Genomic DNA, 18,820 nt, shown 5'->3' with positions numbered 1-18,820 from the left:
GACATGACTAAGCGACTGAACAACAGCAGCTGGTACAAAGGCCCTGAGGCAGAAGAGAGAGCACTGTGTTCTTAGAACAGAGAGAGTCCAAAGTGTCTGGAGCCTGATAATCAAGGACAGTGAGGGAGGAAACCTAGCAATGCCGAGGTCCATGTGACTTTGGTTTTTGTTTCAGAACAAAGGAAATCATAAGCCTCTGTGAGTAGAGGGTGACGAAGCCAGTCCTCAGCTTAAAAAGCTGTTAGCTGGGATCCTTCCTTCGTCCCACCCTCTGCCTCTTCCTGATTGAGAAGGTTGAGCCTTCATCACCTATGTGCTGGGGATCCGGGTCCCAGACCTCTGCGAAAGTCCTGGGCCTCGCAGGAAAGTGTTCAGGCCCCTTCACAATTTCAGTCACCACTCCAGGGGCCTCCCAGAATCCCCCATGGCCCCCCCAAGAACCCCATGTGGGAAGGTTGGAATTATTCAGATCCACTGGCACCAAGGTCCCCCACCCCGCCCCCTCTAGGCCCCAGCTCCAGATGAAGCTAACTTTGAAATGCCCATGGCCAGCTGTGGCTGGGTGACCGCACCCACAGGCCACCAGGCCTGCTGCCCAGCAGACTGAAATCACAGCCAGGGGCTGAGAGCAGAGAGTGGCTGTGTCCATGGCAACGGGCCTCTGAGGGGAAGGGCTTCCTCACCACCTGGCCTCAGGTTTCTGCCCCAGGGAGAATTCCAGAACAGCCCCATTGACCGTCCCTGGCAGGGCGAGGCCTTGGAACAAGGCCAGCAATTTGTAGGCCCTAGATAGACAGGCCAGCTGATTGTCCCCAGTCTCTGGGTATCCTGTCTCCACGGCTTCTGGGTGAATGTGGGGGATGTGATCTCACAGAGGGCCTGCTCCCCGCTGGGGCCGGCTCCCAGAGGAAGACCATCAGGCCCCACACCCTCCCGGCTGTGTGACCTGGGGCAGGTTCCCTCACCTCTCTGAGTGCCTTCCTCTCTTGTAGCTGGAGGGGGATCAGTGAGGACCAAGACTTATGAAACGGCTGGCCCACAGCTGCTGCTGCATAAATGCGCCCCCCCCACCCCCTGCTGTTTCTCCTCATCACTTGAGCCCGTCCCTGGCACTCAGAGAAAGAGCTAAAAGGCCAATCAGAATTGCTCATCCCCACAACCCCATGCTCCGCAGTCTCACCTCGGTGGATGCGAGCAGGGCTTCCCACGTCAGAGGTGAGGGGACTGAGGTCCAGGGGGCAGTGTGGCTGCTAGAGGGGCTGGAGAGTGGGTGTTTGAATTCAGACAGTCCTGTTTCAAATCCTGACTGCATCACCAGCAGGTTCCTCTGGCAGAGTGCTTTTCACTGTGTGGAGCCTCAGTTTGTCCATCTGCAAAAAGGGCTGGAAAAGACCCACCCCTCTGAGGGTTGTAGGGAGGAGGGGATGAGATGGCCCAGGTCTGCAGGTGCTGGTTTTTGGCTGCACCCCTGAGTCTGAGAACCACTTCAAGCCTCCAGGAACCTAAACACCAACTCTTGGCCTAAACTGAGCTCTGGAGCCGTGAGACCACCAGCTGAGCTAAAGAGGTGCCTAATGGGAGAGAAGGAGGGGAGAGGCAGAGACAGAGCCACGTGGGGTGTGGGGAGGGGGAGGGAAAATGTTTCTGCCTGGGGGTGTCAGAGGGAGCCACTCTCTGCCAGGGAGGCCTGTTGTCTGCTGGACTCAGTAGTTCTCATCTGTAAAATGGAGACGCTGATGCCAACCTCACCAGATTACTGGGAAGGAAGATGCGTAAGGGGGAGTGCTGGGTAAACGTGGGAGTGCTCTGAGGGGGACGCTAGTCTTGGTGAGGACTCCACGGTGCCCCCACAGGACTATTTACTGAGCGTTGCTCTGTCCCGGCATTGCCCAGCCCTCATGAGGATCATCATGTTTAACCTTCCCAACCGCGTGAGGTAGGTTACTGTCCCCACGTTACAGATGAAGGAGTGAAGCTCAGAGAAGCAGGGGTACCTGCCCGAGGTTACACAGCTTCAAAATACAGTACAGCCCCACCCAGATCCTCCAGATCCTTTTGACTTCAGAGAGCATGTTCTTCTTCTTTTTTTTTTTAATCTCTTGTAACAGATGTATTGAAATACAGTTTGCAAACCATGCAGTGCACTCATTCGATGTGTATTATTCAGTGGTTTTTATATATTCACAGATAGATGCAATTCTTACCATAGCAATTTTAGTACATTCTCATCATCCTAAAAAAAAAAACAAAACCCATAGCCTTTAACCGTCACTCCTCCAAGCCTCTCCAGCCCCTTGAAAACACTAGTCTAAGTTCTGTCTCAGTGGATTTGTCTCTCCTGGACATTTCGTGTAGGGGTACTCTTATGGCCTTTGATGTCTGGCTTTTTTAACTCAGCATGTTTTCAAGGTGTTTTTTTCCACTTAGCATAATGTTCATCCACATTGTAGCATATATCAATTCTTTGTTCTTTTCCATTTTTTTTTGCCTAGCTGTATGGCATCTGTGCGTGCGCTCAATCACTTTGTGTCCAACTCTTTGCAACCCTGTGGACTGTAGCTTTCCAGGGACTCTCCAGGCAAGAATACTGGAGTGGGTTGCCAAGCCCTCCTCCAGATCTCCTTGACCCAGGGATCGAACCTGCTTTTCCTGCATCTCCTGCATTGCAGGCAGGTTCTTTACCCACTGAGCCACCTGGGAAGCCTGCTGTGTGGCATGCAGGATGCTAATTCCCTGACCAGGGATTGAACCCAGACTCCCTGCTGTGGAAGCTCAGAGTCCTAACCACCGGACCACCAGGGAATTACTTCGTTCTTCTTATTATTGCATAATAGTCAACAGTATAGATATACCACATTTCATTTATCTGCTCATTATTTGATTGTTTCAGTTCTGGCCGGTATGAGTGATGTGCGAACATTTGTATACAAGTTTTTTGTGTTCATCTGTTTTCATTTCTTTTGGCTGTCTCCCACAGAGTGGAATTGCTGGGTCATATGGTAACTCTATATTTAACTTTTTGAGGCACTGCCAGGTTTTTCCACAGTGATTGCACCATTTCGTATTCCCACCAGCCATGCATGAGGGTCCCAGCTTCCCTATTTCTTTGCTAAAACATGTTACAATCTGCCTTTTTGAGACTGTATTCTCATTGACCCTGCTGTACTACAGAGTCTGCCAGGCTTGGGTTCAAATGCTATCAGCTGTAGTCTGTCGGGCACACGGGCTCTCTGTGTCCCTTCATGGGAAATGACATAAGAATCTCAATTTTACAGCCAACAGGAACCTACTGTAGAGCACAGGCAACTCTGCTCAATGTTACGTGGCAGCCTGGATGCAAGGGGAGTTTGGGGGAGGATGGATACATGTATGTGTATGTCTGAGTCCCTTCATTGTCCACCTGAAACCATCATAACATTGTCAATCAGCTATACCCCAATACGAAATAGAAAGTTAAAGAAAAAAGGAATCCTTCCTTCCTGGCTGTCAGGAGGTGACCCGCAGAATCAGGGCTATGCTAACTGTACAGTGAGGTACACACATCTTGTTTTTATAATCCAGGGCAGGTGCAGTCTGTATAAAGTTCCTGAGATGCACCCCACCCGGTTCACGGTCTCTCCCCAACACTGGCCCTGATTCTGGCATACAGCAGGCACTTGCTAAGTGCAGACCCTCAGTGCTGCCCAGGAACCTCCCTTAGTGGAAGTGGCCGAGCCCCCTGCCTGCCTGGGGACCCTGAGACCCGTGTGGGACAAGGCGCTGGGCCAACCTGCAGCCTCTACAGGACTCTCCGTTTGCTTTAATGGCTTTGAAATCTTTTCCTTCCCTAAGAGGAAAAGTTCTTTCTGTTGAGAATCTGTCGTCCTCTCAAAGCAGAGGCTGGGCAGTTTTGCCAGCGACAAAAACAGTGACCGCCATTGCTGTCACATCCTAGCAGTGACCCTTGTTCCTATTTAGTCAAACCAGTGAGCATTTGCTGGGTGCCCTGAGCACCCTGCTTTCTCTTCCTACTCCCCTTTTTCCTGCCAGGCAGGCCCGCAGGCTTTCAATCAGCCAGTACGTTCCCCCAATTTTTCTTTTCTTGTGGTAAAACACACGTAACGGAATTTGCTTTCGTAAGCCATTTGTGTGTACAGTTCGGTGGCGTGAAGATCATTCATACTGTTGTACCCGCATCACTGTTGCAGGAACGGGGGACCCCTTCCAGGGCCCGGGGGTGGGCTCTCGTCTAGCGCTCAGAAATGAATTGTCCGAGGAGACACACGTGCTGATGAAGCAAGAGACTTTACTGGGGAGGGGCACCCTGGGTGGAGAGCAGCAGGGTAAGGGAGCCCAGGAGGACCGCTCTGCCCCGAGGCACGCAGTCTCGGGTTTTATGGTGATGGGGTTAGCTTCTAGGTTGTCTTTGGCCAATCGTTCCAACTCAGGGCCCTTCCTGGTGGTCACACAGAGCTTAGCTAGGATGGATTCCAGTGGGAAGGATTCTGGGAGGTCAGCAGGACAGATGGCCTGGAGTCTCCTCTCTCCTTTTGACCTTTCCTGAATTCTTCTGGTTGGTGGTGGCTTGTCAGTTCCATGTTCCTTACCAGGACCTCCCGTCATAAGATAACTCACGCAGGTGGTTACTGCAGTGCCCATCACCACCATCCATCTCCAGAACTCTTGTCATCTTACAAAACTGAAAGTCTATACCCATTAAACTCCCACCCCCTCCAGCTCAACCAAGCAGTATCTTAAAAGAACCTACTAAGTACCAGAGGCTTGTCCAGCAAACAAGACAGACATGGTCCTTGCCTCGTGGAAACTGATACCCATTGTTCAGATGAGAACACCGGGGCACTGAGAGGGAGAGGCTCTTGCTCACGGCCCCTACCTCATCAGCGGCAAAGCAGAGTTTGAACTCACAGTGGGCACAGGGGCCAAGATCCAGCCTCCCAGCCCAAGATGAGTCACTTCCTTGTATGGGGCCTCAATGGGCCAGTCTGTGAAATGGGGGTCGGGAGGGAGTAGGGTTAGCCATATTGACGCGGAGGGCTCCTGCCTCTTCCCCCTCACTCCGGAGAAGAGCAAACATCATCCCTGACCTTACCGCCTCCAGTCCCCTCCAGCACCCTCCTAAGGCCGCCAGGCTCCTCTGTCCATGGGATTCTCCAGGCAAGAACACTGGCATGGGTAGCCATGCTCTTCTCCAGGGGATCTTCCTGACCCAGGCATTGAACCCAGGTCTCCTGCATTGCAGGCAGATTCTTTACCATCTGAGCCTCTAGGGAAGCCCCCAGCATCCTCCTACTGAATTATCCTTTTTTTTTTTTAATTAATATTTGCTTATTTATCTGGTTGTGCCAGGTCTCAGTTGTGGCATGTGGCATCTAGTTCCCCAACCAGGGATTGAACCCGGCTCCCCTGCATTGGGAACGCAGAGGCTTAGCTCCCAGGCCACTAGGGAAGCCCCTCTTTTTCTTTCTTTTAACAAGAGGCTTTCTCCAGAAATGGGCTCCAGACTAGATATGCCCAGGACTCCTCTGCATCCCGCCCTGACCCACCCCCAGCCCGGAAGGCCCCAAATAGAAGGGCTTTTCCTCCTCAGGGAGGTATAAGGGGCCCTCTGTTTACATTCCTCACTGCCAGATAACTGCCTGTCTGCCCTGTTTAAGATCCTGGAAGCCCAGAGGAGAGATTCCTCTCTCTCAAATCCTCAGGGACAGAGCTTTGGTGAGGTCACGGTTCCTTCCAAGCCCCCATCTCCCATCTGTAAAATGGGCACAGCAATCCCTGCCGCACAGCCTTGGGGGAGGAAGGTTTACTTGACACCCTCCACCCTCACTCCCACCTGTTGCTCAGTAAGTTCTTTACTAAGGTTTCTTTTTTGGTAATTGTTTCAGACTGGCAGTTTGCATTTTATTTTCTTTTTGTTTGTTTTGGCTGCGAGGCATGCAGGATTTTAGTCCCCTGACCAGGGGCTTCCCACGTGGCACTAGTGGTAAAGAACCCACCTGCCAATGCAGGAGACATAAGAGACTCGGGTTCAGTCCTGGGTTGGGAAGATCCCTTGGAAGAGTAAATGGCAACCCACTCCAGTATTCTTGTCTGGAGAATTCCATGGACAGAGGAGCTGGTCAGGCTACAGTCCATAGGGTCTCAAAGAGTCGTACCTGACTGAAGCATGTATGCCCGACCAGGGATCGAACCCGTGCCCCCTGCAGTGGAAGCACAGGGTCTTAACCACTGGACCACCAGGGAAGTCCTCGACCAGTGGTTTGAACACAGCACTTCCATTAAGATTCTCTCTCCAACAATTCTCAAATTCCACTTTCTGGCTGCTGGACCAGCGCACCCTAGCAGCTATTTCTGCTTGCAAGCTGTTGAGGAAGGACCCACCCCACCATCTTCCCAATGTGGGAGTCAGCTCAGTTTAGAGAAAAGAATAACAATAAAAAGGGTTAAGGCTGTTCTTCGGCCTCTGCATGGACCTGGTGCCCTCAGCCTCTTCACTGTGATGTGAGGGGAAACCGAGGCAGAGTAGGGACTGGCTGCTCAGCTGGTGAGTCACAGAGCCAGGGCTTGGGCTCCGGGAGTCTGGCTGGAGGAGTCGAGCCAGTCCTGGCAGAAGTGAGCTGCCTGTCCATGAGGGTATTCAAGTGTCTGGGGTAGAAAGTGGGACTGCGCGGTGGGGCTCACCTTCTCCATAAAAGAACACTGGTTGGTGGCCTACTCAGTCCAGGCTCTGTGCTAGGAGCTGGGTAAAGAGGTGAGGTTCAAAGGCGCTCGCGTTGGTTTAGTCCCGGATGGTTCTGTCTGTAACACAGGTGCCTCCGCTGCTGGAAGTCTGGAGCTACCCAAAGGCCGGGACCTAGTGCACACTGTCTCTGAATTGACTGCTGAATGAGCGGAAGCGTGGAGGAATCGGCGACAAGCCCATTACCAGATGGGGCAGCAGTCCCGGGCTGACGAATTCAGGAGCCGGTGGTCTCAGGATTCCAGCCAGAGGCACCCCACGCCCCCCACGAAGCGCCTGCCCCTGTACCTGGGGTAATGACGCCCGTTTTCCAGGTGAGGAAACTGAGGCCCCGCTTCCGCCCCCCACTCCCCGCGCCCTTCCCGCAGGGGCGCGGGTCCCAGGCGCGGGGTAGGCTTGGTGCCTCGCCTCCGGGGCGGGCGGCGTGGGCGGGGTGCAGCCCGGGGGGTGCAGCCCGGGGGCGGCGCGCGCGGTGGAACCTGAGCTCGGGGAGGAGGGACGCGGCGGCTCCGGGCGGGCGCGGGGCGGGCTGCCGGGATTCAGGAAGCGCCGCGCTCCCGGCCGCCGGCGCCCGCAGAGCCCTCTCGGAGGTGAGTGGGGTCTGGGCCTTCGGGGCGGGGACCCCCGGGAGAGACGGCACAGCCAAGGACCCCGCGAACCCCCAAGTTCGTCTTGGAGGCTGCGGAGTGCCAGCCTGGGGCCCGGGATCCGTGGGGGTCCTTTGGGCTGGGCACCACCTCTCTGGGCTTCCCTTTCCCTACCTGCCAAGTGGGCGCTAACCTCGGCTCCCGGCTCCGGGAATGCAGGCCTGGGGGAGGGAGGTACCCGCTCCCCCGGAGCTCCAAGCCCAGGAACCAAACACAGGAGGCCTTGCAGCCCACCTCGCGGTCACCTCCTTTTTGGTGGGCTTGGAAGAGGGAGTTGGGTGCCTGGGGGTTTGCCTTCAATCTCCAGGAAGGGTTGGGAGTCTGCAGCTTCCAAAGATCATTTCTTCATTACTGAGCCCCAGAGAGAGGGCTCGTCTCCCAGGAGGCAGGAAGATCTCTAATCTCCCCTCCAGCTCTGCGGGGACACCCTGGGAGGTCTCTGAGAACTGGGAGAGACCGCCTACCCTCCCACGTGCCTGGCGGTTTCCAGCCATGGACACCCCTGCCTGGCCCAGCACCAGCCGGTTTCCTCCATCCGTTCTCCCTATTTTGCAGATGAGGAAACTGAGGCCCAGGTCAGGGATATAGCCAAGGGGAATTTAAAGCCAGGGCTGTCCAGCTCCAACGTCCTCCCTGCATGGAGCCCAGGGGCTGTCGTGGAAGTTGCCAAGGAGGGGGTGGACTTATGGCCACGGAGTGTCTAGAACCAAGGACTTCTGCTGGGGGGTGGAGGTGGGGCGTGATCTCGGACACTGAGACCCTCTGGAGGGTTTGAGCTTTGCCCCTTTATCATAGGGGCAAGGATGGGGTCACTGGGTGAGGAGGTGGCCTCTTAAGAGAGGTCAGGTATGAGGGTCAAGCGTGGATTGTCTGTGAGGTTAAAAGTGGGGCCTGTGTGGGTCTGAACCCTCACTTGGCCACCTGCTTCTGTGTGATCTCGGGCTACTTCTTTAGCTGTCTGAGAGACAGACAGCTCATCTAGAAAATGGGGGTGGGCTGAGGGCGCCCCTGGGCTGAAGCAAGGACAGCCGCCCTGCGAGGGGCCCCACACTGCCTGGAGCCCAGCCTAAGGATATGAGGTTTGCGCTGGTGATTGTTGCCCCAACATCTTCTCAACGGAGGGGGTGAAATGTGAAGTGTGAAAGTCATTCAATTGTGTCTGACTCTTTGGGACGCTATAGACTGCAGCTCACCAGTCTCCTCTGTCCATGGAATTCTCCAGGCCGGAATACTGGAGTGGGTAGCCATTCCCTTCTCCAGAGGATCTTCCCAACCCAGGGATTGAACCCAGGTCTCCCGCATCACAGGCAGATTCTTTACCAGTTGAGCCCCCAGGGAAGCCCAATGGAGGGGGTGAAAAAGGTAATTGGCCTTTTCCACATTTATCTAGATCATTCTATTTGAACGGTGGTGGGAGCCAGAAAGGCCAGGGACCCCTTTCCCCACTTCTATTGGTAAACCGGAGCGGGGAGGGGCTCCTAAGACAAACGACAAATGAGTCCTGGGCCAGTCAGGTTCACACTTGTATTAATAGAAGCAGGGTGGGGTCATTTCCAAGTGGAGTTTCCCCAGGTTTAGAGAATGGGCGCCTGAGGAAGAAGTGTGTGAGAGACTAGTAAAGACGCCTCGAATCCCCCAAGCGAAATCCAGACCAGATGCCTTCTATCCAGCCTGGGCTGTGGACTCCCCTCCCACCTCATCAGCTGTGCAGGTGTGAGCTGGGCCTCAGCCATTTCCTCCTCTGTCCATCAAAACCCCCTTGCAAAGCTGCCCTGGGCCAGCCCTCGACTGGGCACTGAGGCGTCGGACCCCCGCCTAGCCCCAGCCTGGGTGAGGGGGTCGGTGACCTGGGTGGTCCAAGAGAGCCCGTGGGGTGGGAGGGAGGGCTGCCTCCTCCCCCGCAGCTGTCTCCCTGACCCTGGCATTGCCCTCAGGCAACACCCACACCAGCCCCAAGAGCACCCAGCCAGGGAGCGTGTGTGCTCCGGATGGCTGGGGCTCAGGGGAGCGGGCTGTGGGTGGGATTGTGATGATCGGGAACCCGGAAGGGCTTGATCAAGGTGGCCTTGGAGGCTCACCTGAAGGAGTAAATGCAGATGCTGGAGGAAAGGGTATTCAGGTAAAGACCTGACTTCTACTCGTCACCAGGTGGTGAAACTAGCAGAGCTGAGACATTGTCCCGTTTGTCTGGAGCGTGACACGAACAGGAAGGACAAGGGATCAGACAGGCAGTGGGTTGGGTCAGACCCAGAAACCCTGCAAGTCCAGCCTGGGAGGGCCACGCCGGATGTGTGGTCTGGAAAGGCCCGTGGAGTCGGGGCTGGGTGGGGAGGCCGGTCCCCAGGTGGAGAAGTCATCCAGCCAGAGGTGTGAGGCCCCAGGTAGGGGCTGGCACCCCCAGTAGGCGGCTGGAAGATGGAGGGAAAGCACTATGCAAGACTTGATCTCAGGGCGCCTGGCACATGGTGCGCAATTAACCCCACTTGCACAGTTGAGTGCCCGAACACAGCATTTTGAGAGGGCCAGAGTCCTTTGAGGTCCTTCGTGTGTCCCTGGGAGGGAGGCGGCCACATGGAGAGCGGGCGGCTCTACACCTCCCAGGCCCTCAACCTGCTATGTGCCTCAGTTTCCCCCATTCGACTCTAGGAAAAACATTCCAGGCCCCTCCTCAGTTCACGGGGGAACCCAAGGACCAGCTCCTCCTGACTCACGCAGGATCTGGGGAGCTGAGGGAACATTTCCTGCCAGCAGGCCCTCTGGAATGCTCCGTATTGCCAGGTTGGGGTGGAATTCACCTGTTAAAGATTAATTCAGACCTCTCAAGATGCCTGTGGTCCTGAGACCCGCAGCTGCCACTCTGAACTCTGGGTGCAAGGTTCTGTCTGGCTTCAGCCAAGCATAGGCTGCGTTAGCAGTCATTATGATGACAGTGAGCATTTACTGAGCACTTACTGTGTGCCAGACACTGAGCCCGAGACTAAGTACATTTGGATGCGAAGCTAGGATGATACCCATTTTTGAGAGGGAGGAATTGAGGTCAGGATGCTAAAGTTGCTGGCCCACCTGAGGAGGGCCAGAACGAAGGTCTGAACTCCATTTATCTGACTGTGAATCAGTGCCTAGGAATTTCCATGGTGGTCCAGTGGCTGAGACTCCGCACTCCCAGTGCAGGGAGCCCAGGTTCGATTCCTGGTCAGGGAACTAGATCCCGCATGCCGCCACTAAGACACAGTGCAGCCAAATCAATAAAAGTAGATACGTATAAAATCCATGTCCCTTAACTTCCAAGGTGGCCTGTCCCCATTTGTCTAGATCTGGGGTCATGGGAAGATAGTCTGCAGTTTAGAGGTAAGAGCCTGAATTGTTTAGACAGGCCCGGACTTAACTCCTGTGCCTGCTGCCTTCTCCCCAGGGGAGCTCAGGCACGTCACCATACCTTTGAGTCTCAGTTTCCTCATCTGCCAAATGGGGCTGTCAGTCCCCTCTCTGCAAGGACAGTCCAGAGCACATGGAGGGGGTTCCGAGCACCGTCTGCTTCCTCATCCTGTCCCCCAGCCTGTTCCAGGGCGCGTTTTCCTGCAGCTCATCCCTCCGAGAGCCCCTCTGTGCCAGGAAGGCGGGAGCAAGGGGCAAAGCTGGACTTGCACTTGGACAAGAGATGCTGCCTTTGCAGCTCGGAAGTGCTTACAGGCCTTGGCTGAGCGCCAGGGCCGTCAGAGTTTCCCACTTTCCTGACTTAGTGCTTACATGAGGGCTGGAGCCTAGCTACCTGGTTCACACCCCAAGTCTCAGGAAGTTCCCTCACTCCTGGGGCCTCAGTTTCCTCACCTGTAAAATGGGGTGACGACTGTGCAGGCTTTGTTGGGGTGGTCGTGGACAGTCTCCAGAGCAGCACAGGCTGTTCAGCATGTAACCAGTGTTTATTGCCTGACGGCCTATTGCCTTGATGGGGTCGCAGCATCACCCGCACTGGAGTTGGGCAGGGCAGGAATGCTGAGTCCTATTTTACAGCAGAGGAAACCGAGGCTCAGAGAGAGCAGCAGTTTGCCAAGGGATGCCCCGCTGGCTTATGGAAGAGCTGGACCTGAAAGCTAGGTCCCGTGACCCCTAGGGTCCCTGAAAAGCCCAGTGGCTGGCCCAACTTCCTTCCCAGAAAGCCACTGGGACTGTCCGGTCCTAGAGTCTGACCCACTTCCGTTCACATCCCAGCTCAGCCACTCGCTGCTGTGTGACTTCAGGAAGTGGCTTAACCTCTCTGTTCCTGGGGCTGCCACCCCTGGGGTTTGCAGGAGGTCACAGCAAAGCAGTTGAGGGGGATTTGGATCCTTCTGGCTGCCCACTCCTGCCCCGGCCTGGGCTCCCCCTGCCTCAGGTGCCCTGGAGTTCCCTTGAGCTGTCACCCTGGCCGAGCAGGAATGAGGAAGGGAGGCCAGGCCCTCGCTTTCACTGTGACTCCGATTTCCTTCCCACCTCTGAGCCCCGTCCTGGTCATCGGCTTCCCCCTTCTGCCCTTCTGGCTGTATGACCTCAGGCCGGTCACGCCATCTCTCTGAGCTTGTTTCCTCATCAGTGACAGTCACAGACGGCACACCAGGGGCATCGGAGGCCCTCACAGGTCTGCTCCAGATGAGATCAGAGGGCGGGAAAGGCTCGGGAAGGAGGTGGTGGTGTGGGGGCAGACAGGAGGGCCATTGACCAAATGGGAGTGCGCTTATTTTTCTTTGGGTGGTGAGTAACGGCCATCCCTCCCGCCCCTGCCCTGCCCACCCGCAGCACAAAGAGCTCCTCAGTCTCACCGGATGCCAGTTTTTCCCCGAGGGTGGAGTGGCCTGGCTTCCACCTCACTGACCAGGAAGGCTGACCACCTTTTGGGACGGCTCGTCAAGGGTGTGTATGGAGCAGGCACTTCCAGTGCGTGTCCCCAATGAGCCCTCCAGGTTCAGGGGAGACCCCGGCGGCCAAAGGGCCCACAGATCTCGGACGGGGACCAGCTGGCCTGGTTCACTCCTGTCCCTGTGCCCCGTGGCAGAGAGGAGGGACTCAGGAATACCTGTGGATAGAGCAGACAGATGAAGCAAGGAAGGACCGAGTGACTCAACAGACAGATCAGCCAGGTGGGGGCATCAGGAAAACCCGCCTGCTCAGATTCAGACAGGGACTCAGGCAAGAGTCCTGGCCTGCCTGAGCCTCAGTCTCCTCATCTGCAAAATGGACACATGGTAGCTGTTGCCATCGCTGTCGCGGGAGGATGTTGAACATCGTAGGTCAGAGAGCCCAGCACGCAGCAGGCGCTCAGTACGTTATCTGTTCAAGGATGGGAAGGAGGGGGTGTCCAGCTGGTTAGTTGGGCAGAGGTGCAGCTGTGAAGGGCTGTCTGTCCTGTGGAGAAGGACTTAGCTGCGATTCCTTTCATTTATATCTCTGCATTCATCCATTTGGTCATTCATTTGGCAAGTATGTCTTGGGCAGCTGCGATGTGCCAGGCCCTGTTCTAGGCCCCAGGAACTCGGGTGACTGTAACAGAAGAGGCCCCCGCTCTCCTAGAACTGGCGTCCAAGTTCCCAACATCTGGGACAGTGTTTTATGAGCCTCCCTCTTGACACCCACAGTCCCAGGCAACCCAGTGGTGGGTGCTGTGATTAGCTGCTCTTAGAAGTGAGGCGACTTCCCTGCTGGTCCAGTGGCTAAGATTCTGCCCTTCCAATGCAGGGGGGTCATGGGTTTGATCCCTGGTTGGGGAACTAAGATTCCCACATGCTGTGCTGTGCAGCCAAACAAAACAAAACAAAACAAAATTAGAAACAAGGAAACTGAGTCTCAGAGAGGTGACACTCTGCCTGGGGTCACACAGCTACTAAGCAGCAAAGGCACAATGAAAACTACAAGTCTGTTCTGGCCCACCCCGAGACTTCCAAGGGGCGTGGCATTTAGAAAAGTGACCCCAAGGAGAGGGCTTCATACACTCTAAAGGCATGAACTCAAATGGGCTTAAAAGCAGGTGGTTGGAATCCCAACCACATTCCCCTCCTGTGGAGTTGTGACCTCAGCTGGGTCTCCTGGTCTCTCCGAGCCTCAGTTTGCTCATCTGTGACATGGGGCTGAGAGGTCAGTGCAAGCGTGCTCAGCACACGATGGGTGTTGGATAAATGTCAGCCCCTCCCCTCCATTCTCTCCAGTCATAGTTTATTCCCTTGAGAATGGAAATGATAATAACTTCTAGAGTTATTTTTTTGGATTAAAACAGAAGGTGTATGTGATATGTACCAGAGGGCTGTGGGCACTGCTAACGTGGGCATTCAAGCAGTTAGCCAGAGACACAGCCTCCTGTTGGTGTAGGCTGCAGGTAAGGCAGGCCGGGGCAGCAAGAGGATCTTGAACCTGGTTTTCTGCTGCCTGGGCACCCTTCCCTGGCTCCTGCCTGGCCCATTCATTCCTTGGTGTCTGCTCTCTTCTCTGAATTTTGCCCAGGGGTGTGAGATGGAGGGGTGGGTGTTGGTCTGCATGGGTGTATGTCCTGCCTCCTCGGGGCCTCAGTCTCCCAGCTGGGTAACGGGACAGTGATGCAGGAGAGATGGGGACGAGGAGGGGAGAAAAGGCTTTCAGAAGGCGAGGTCTCCGAGCAGAATCACGAGTTTTGGCTTTGGACCTGGGATGTCTGTGTCCCAGAGCTGCCTCCGCCCTGCCCTCTCTGGGCTCTGTCTCTCTAGCTGTTAATTGAAGAAATAAAAGGCAGCTGCCGTTGTTAACACTTACCACGCACCAGGCACTGGCTTAAACTCGTGAATTATCAATTCAGTCCATCATCTTCCATGATCATTCAGTCCTCATGGCAGCCTTTTGGTGTAAGAGCTACCATTTTATTTTTTCATTCAAAGCGTGAACGCAGAGTCCAACCAGTAACTATAAAGCAAATATGTGAGTTTATCCTTCCCACATGGCAGTGATCATTTCCCCCGTTTTACAGATGAGGAAGCTGAAGCCCAGAGAGAAGTGACTTGCTCCTGGCCACCCTGTCAGGAAGTGGCTGGTGGGGAAGAGAACACGGGTTGGGTGGTTTCTAAGGCTGCAGAATCCTCCCTTGGCCAGGGGTGGGAGGTGTAGTCTCTGTGGCTGTGACTGTCCTCTGGTAGAGGGGCTGGGCTAGAGAGACGGGGCTTCCATATTCCATGCTACCTGGGCTGGGTAGCATCGCGCTCTGAGCAGGGCTAGGTTAGAGGGATGGGAGGGGGCGAGACCTCGGGAGAAGGAGCCAGAGCCTCCTGGGACAGAACCTTCATGTCCTCGAGTCCCCTGCTGTGCACCATTCCCTGTGCTGCCCCCTCTATGAGCATCTAAGCTCACGACATCTCCTTGTCAAAACAAGGAGACTGAGGCTGGGGAGGGGACGTGACTTTCCCGAGGTCATCAAGCTGCAAAGGGTTTCTGCGATGTAACTCACATGCAACTCACTCTTTCAGTGTGTGCAATTTAGTGTTTTTGTAGAATGTTCAGGGTTTTAGAGACGCCACCACTGTCTAACCCCAGTACATTTTCATCATCCCCAAAATGAACCCCATCCCCACTAGGTCATTGTCCCCCCACTCCCCCCAGCTCCTGGCAGCTGTCCCTCTGCTTCTTTTCGATGGACGTGCCTGTTCTGGACATTTCCTGTACATGGGATCCTATCACACTTCACCTTCTGTCTTGCTCGGAGTGTGCTCTTAACCCATTCAGCCGCACCACCTCCTGGTGCTTCCCACCCTGGGGCCGGGGACCTTGGAAGCGAATGGGGGGCCCTGAGAGCTCAGAGGGATCCTTGTGTGTCCTGTCGGAATCCCTCCAGCCAAGGACTTGCAGAATGACCGAGTGAGGTCGTGGTCACATCAGCCTTGCCCTTTGTGGGGCCTGGTGAGTCACCCCAGCCCTGCCCCTCCTGGGTGGGGGGGACCCAACGGGACACTGGGGCTCTGTCTGCCCTGGACAAGCAACCACTGTGCAGCAGACAGGAAGCAGGCAGGGCCGAGACCTGCTGGGTAAATACGGGCTGGCTGGGGAAGGTGCCCTGCGTGGCATGATGCCCCCTGCTGCTCCCACCCACTGGGCCGGGGGAGCCTCAGCAGCCTGGCCAGGGAGCCAAGCTCCCAGTGGCGGCTGCTCTGAGGTGGCTGCCAGCATCCCAGGCTCTGGGCCCAGCTGCTTGGCCCTCCTGGCTGTCACACCTTCCTTGATCCTCAGTTTGTCTGTTTATCCATCTTCTGGTAAAGATACTTCAGTGACACCGATGCTGCCGACAGCAACCGTCTCCTGCTGGGTGTGTACTCCTTGCCTTCCCTGGTAGCTCAGCGGGTAAAGAATCCACCTGTCCTGGGTTGGGAAGATCCCCTGGAGAAAGGATCGGCTACCCACTCCAGTATTCTTGGGCTTCCCTGGTGGCTCAGATGGTCAAGAATCTGCCTGTAACGCAGGAGACCTGGGTTCAATCCCTGGATGGGGAAGATCCCCTAGAGGAGGGCATGGCAACCCACTCCGGTATTCTTGCCTGAAGAATCCCCACGGACAGAAGAGCCTGGCGGGCTACAGTCCGTGGGGTCGCCAAGAGTCGGACTCGGCTGAGTGCAGCACGGCGCTCCCTGCCTGGCGCTAGGATCAGTGCTTTACACACTGTCTTATTTGACTCTGTCAACCACCCCAGGGCAGGCGCTGCGGCCATCACCGTTTACAGGTGAGAAAACAGGCACAGGAAGGCCGGGTGACTTGCCCTGGGTCACACAGCTGGTGAGTGGGCAGTTTGCCTCTGGGGCCCATGGTCCCCACCACCCACCCTGAACCACTCTCCCTCCACCCCCATCATCCGTCCTTTTCTTCTCAAGTCCCCTGGTCCTGGTAAAGTATTCACTGAGGGGACTTCTCTGGCAGTCCAGTGGTCAGGACTCCACACTTGCAGTGTGCAGGGCATGGGTTTGATCCCTGGTCAGGGAACTAAGATCCCACATACCCCACAGTGTGGCTCAAATAAAAAAATAATAAAGTATCCACTAAAGGCACAGGTCCTGGGGCCGTGTGAGTCCCAGACCTGGTTCCACACCTAAGGAGCTGGGCAACCCTGTAAGGGTGACTCTACCTCTCTGAGCCTCCGTTTCCTTACCTGGCGGGTGGGGAGGTGGATAGAGCTGGCGTTTTCTCTCTCAGTGCCAGCAAGCCTTGGGCTCTGTCCTCCTAGGCCCTTCCCCACCCACGCCATCCCTCCAGGATTGATCTAGAATGATAGGCTAGTCCAGGTTACTGCAGGAAGTGGGGGACCCCACAGCTGGGGCAGAGAGCCACAGGATGGAGGGAGCAGTCTGTCTGGGAGCCCAGAACCTCCGCCTGATCTGCCTGCCTCCCCCCACCTTCCGCCCGCCCACTCACCCATCTCGTCTCTCTTCATTCCTGTCTTCTCCCAACACCTCAGGCTGCCCGGTCCTTAGTGCCCCCTGCTGTCTCCCGGCCCCACACCCCGGACCTTGCTGTCTCCTCTGCTCTTTTATCTGTCGCGCGTGTCAAGCCCTCCTCCTCGCTGCCTCTTCCTGGGCCCGTCAGAATCAATCAGTGCCGCTTCCTCCTGCCTGTCTCCTTTCAGAACTTCAGTGGACCTTGCCTGACTGTTTAAGCAAGCAGATATTTACTGGTGCCTTGGCATAACGCTGAATGCCGGGGAGACAGCCAGCACAGAATAGTCCCTCCTTCATGGAGCTCACACTCCAGAGGAGAAGAGAGAAAATGAATGAAAGGGTGATATAAGCAAAGGTCAAAGTTTAATCACGAGAAGTGCCGTAAAGGGAGGCCCAGTTTGCTGTAAGAGTGAGCACAAGGAGCTGGTTTAGAATGGGGTGGGGTGGGGTGGGGCAGGGGGAGGAAGGCCTCTCAGAGGAAGTGCTGGTTAAGATGACACCCAGAGAAAGGGAGCCAGTGGAGGAAGACCAGCCCAGGCAAAGGCCCGGAGCAGGTCAGCCATCTGCTCCCCTCCTAGACTGAGTTCCCCAAGTTTCCACTCTTCTCTGCTTCCTCGGTGCCCTGCACACACTTGGCACTCAGCAGATGCCTGTTGGCGTGCATCGGTCCCAGCTCCCTGGCATTCCTCCCCCTGGGGTGGAGCAGCCCCTGCACGCCTGAACTTGCCCCCAGATCTAAGCAGCTTTCCTCGCTCACGTAATCAGGAGGATGGGATTTGACAAGGACGTGCCAGGGTTTCCATGAGCTCAGGCAAAGCCCTGGGGTAACAGCGAGGGTGGGCCCCTTCTTCTGCCAGAAGAAGGGTGCGGGGTATGGAGCCAAAGCCCTCCAGCCCACCCCTGCTGCACCCGGGATTGCCAGGGAGAAGCACCTGCCGTTCATGCGGTCTTGCGGTTTGCTGTTCATTGAGGGCTTACTGTGTGCCAGGTGCTTGACTCAGTTCCTATAATCCTCAGGGTGACCCACTTAAGTCCCCCGGGGCAAGTGAGGCCTGCGAGGCTCAGAGAGGCCAAGTGACTAGCTCAGGCTCACCTGGTTAATGAGCAGTAGGGTCTGGGCACCAACCCCAATTGGTCTGACGTCAACATGCACGTTCTTTCCCAGACCCACCAGCTCCCACCAGGTGCACCCTCCTCTGTCGGGCCAGGGAGTGTGGATTTAGCTGCCCTGACCGAGTCCTCAGGGCCATCAGAGCCAAATGCGTGACCTTCAGCCATGTTTCTGGAGAGCTTGGGGTCTGACCCGGGCAGAGAGGAAGACCTGGGGGACCCTGGCTCAGCCCTGTATCTCCTGATCTCCTCGTCCTGCACCCGTGAATTCACCGCTCCCAAGCCCTTCCTGTCTAACCAGCTCTCATCCCCAGACATACCTCAGCTTCTTGCTCTGTCTGGCTATTTGCTCTGTTTTCTCACCAGGTCAGCCCCAGGAGGGCAGGAGTTCTTTGTCTTGCTCACATCTGTGCCCCCAAGACCTGGCACATGATAGATTCTCAGGAAACACTTGTTGAGTAAATACATGGGTGAATGGCTTCCAGTCCTGTTCTTTGGGCCCTGGGATTCAGACGCGTCCATCCTGCCACAATTACTATCTGTGTGTGGACTGCTGCCTAGTATATATTATGATGTGGGTGTGTGTGTTAGTGACTCAGTGGTGTTCAACTCTTTGTGACCCCATGGGACGGTAGCCCACCAAGCTCCTCTGTCCATGGGATTTCCCAGGCAAGAATGCTGGAGTGGGGTTGCCATTCTCTTCTCCAGGGGATCTTCCCAACCCAGGGATTGAACCCAGGTCTCCTGCATTGCAGGTGGATTCTTTACCATCTGAGACCCCTGAGAAGCCTATATATGTGTGTGTGTGTGTATATATATAGATAGGTTTGCTTAAAAACGTTTGAAATCCGCCACATTAAATGAATGCAGTGGTCACACAGCCTGTGGGGATGTCCACACTTGGCGTAAATGTCCTT

At 55.7% G+C, this 18,820-nt stretch overlaps 1 protein-coding gene across 2 annotated transcripts in view; it reads left to right on the top strand.

Annotated features, from left to right (window-relative positions):
• Positions 1-6,142: 6,142 nt before the first annotated feature.
• TRPV4 (transient receptor potential cation channel subfamily V member 4) overlaps positions 6,143-18,820 on the top strand; it is a 37,527-nt gene continuing 24,849 nt past the window's right edge. The window contains exon 1 of one of the 2 annotated variants that reach the window (XM_027566530.1): positions 6,143-7,050. The gene's annotated coding sequence lies outside the window, so the exon portion shown is untranslated. Of the gene's footprint in view, positions 7,051-7,270; positions 7,327-18,820 lie in introns of those variants that run through there. The other variant, XM_027566529.1, reaches the window with a different exon arrangement.

Source organism: Bos indicus x Bos taurus, chromosome 17 (assembly GCF_003369695.1).
Source record: "Bos indicus x Bos taurus breed Angus x Brahman F1 hybrid chromosome 17, Bos_hybrid_MaternalHap_v2.0, whole genome shotgun sequence".
In the NCBI taxonomy this organism is placed as follows: domain Eukaryota; kingdom Metazoa; phylum Chordata; class Mammalia; order Artiodactyla; family Bovidae; genus Bos; species Bos indicus x Bos taurus.
The sequence above is the reverse complement of the archived record's forward strand: the minus strand, read 5'-3'. Positions and strand labels throughout refer to the sequence as shown.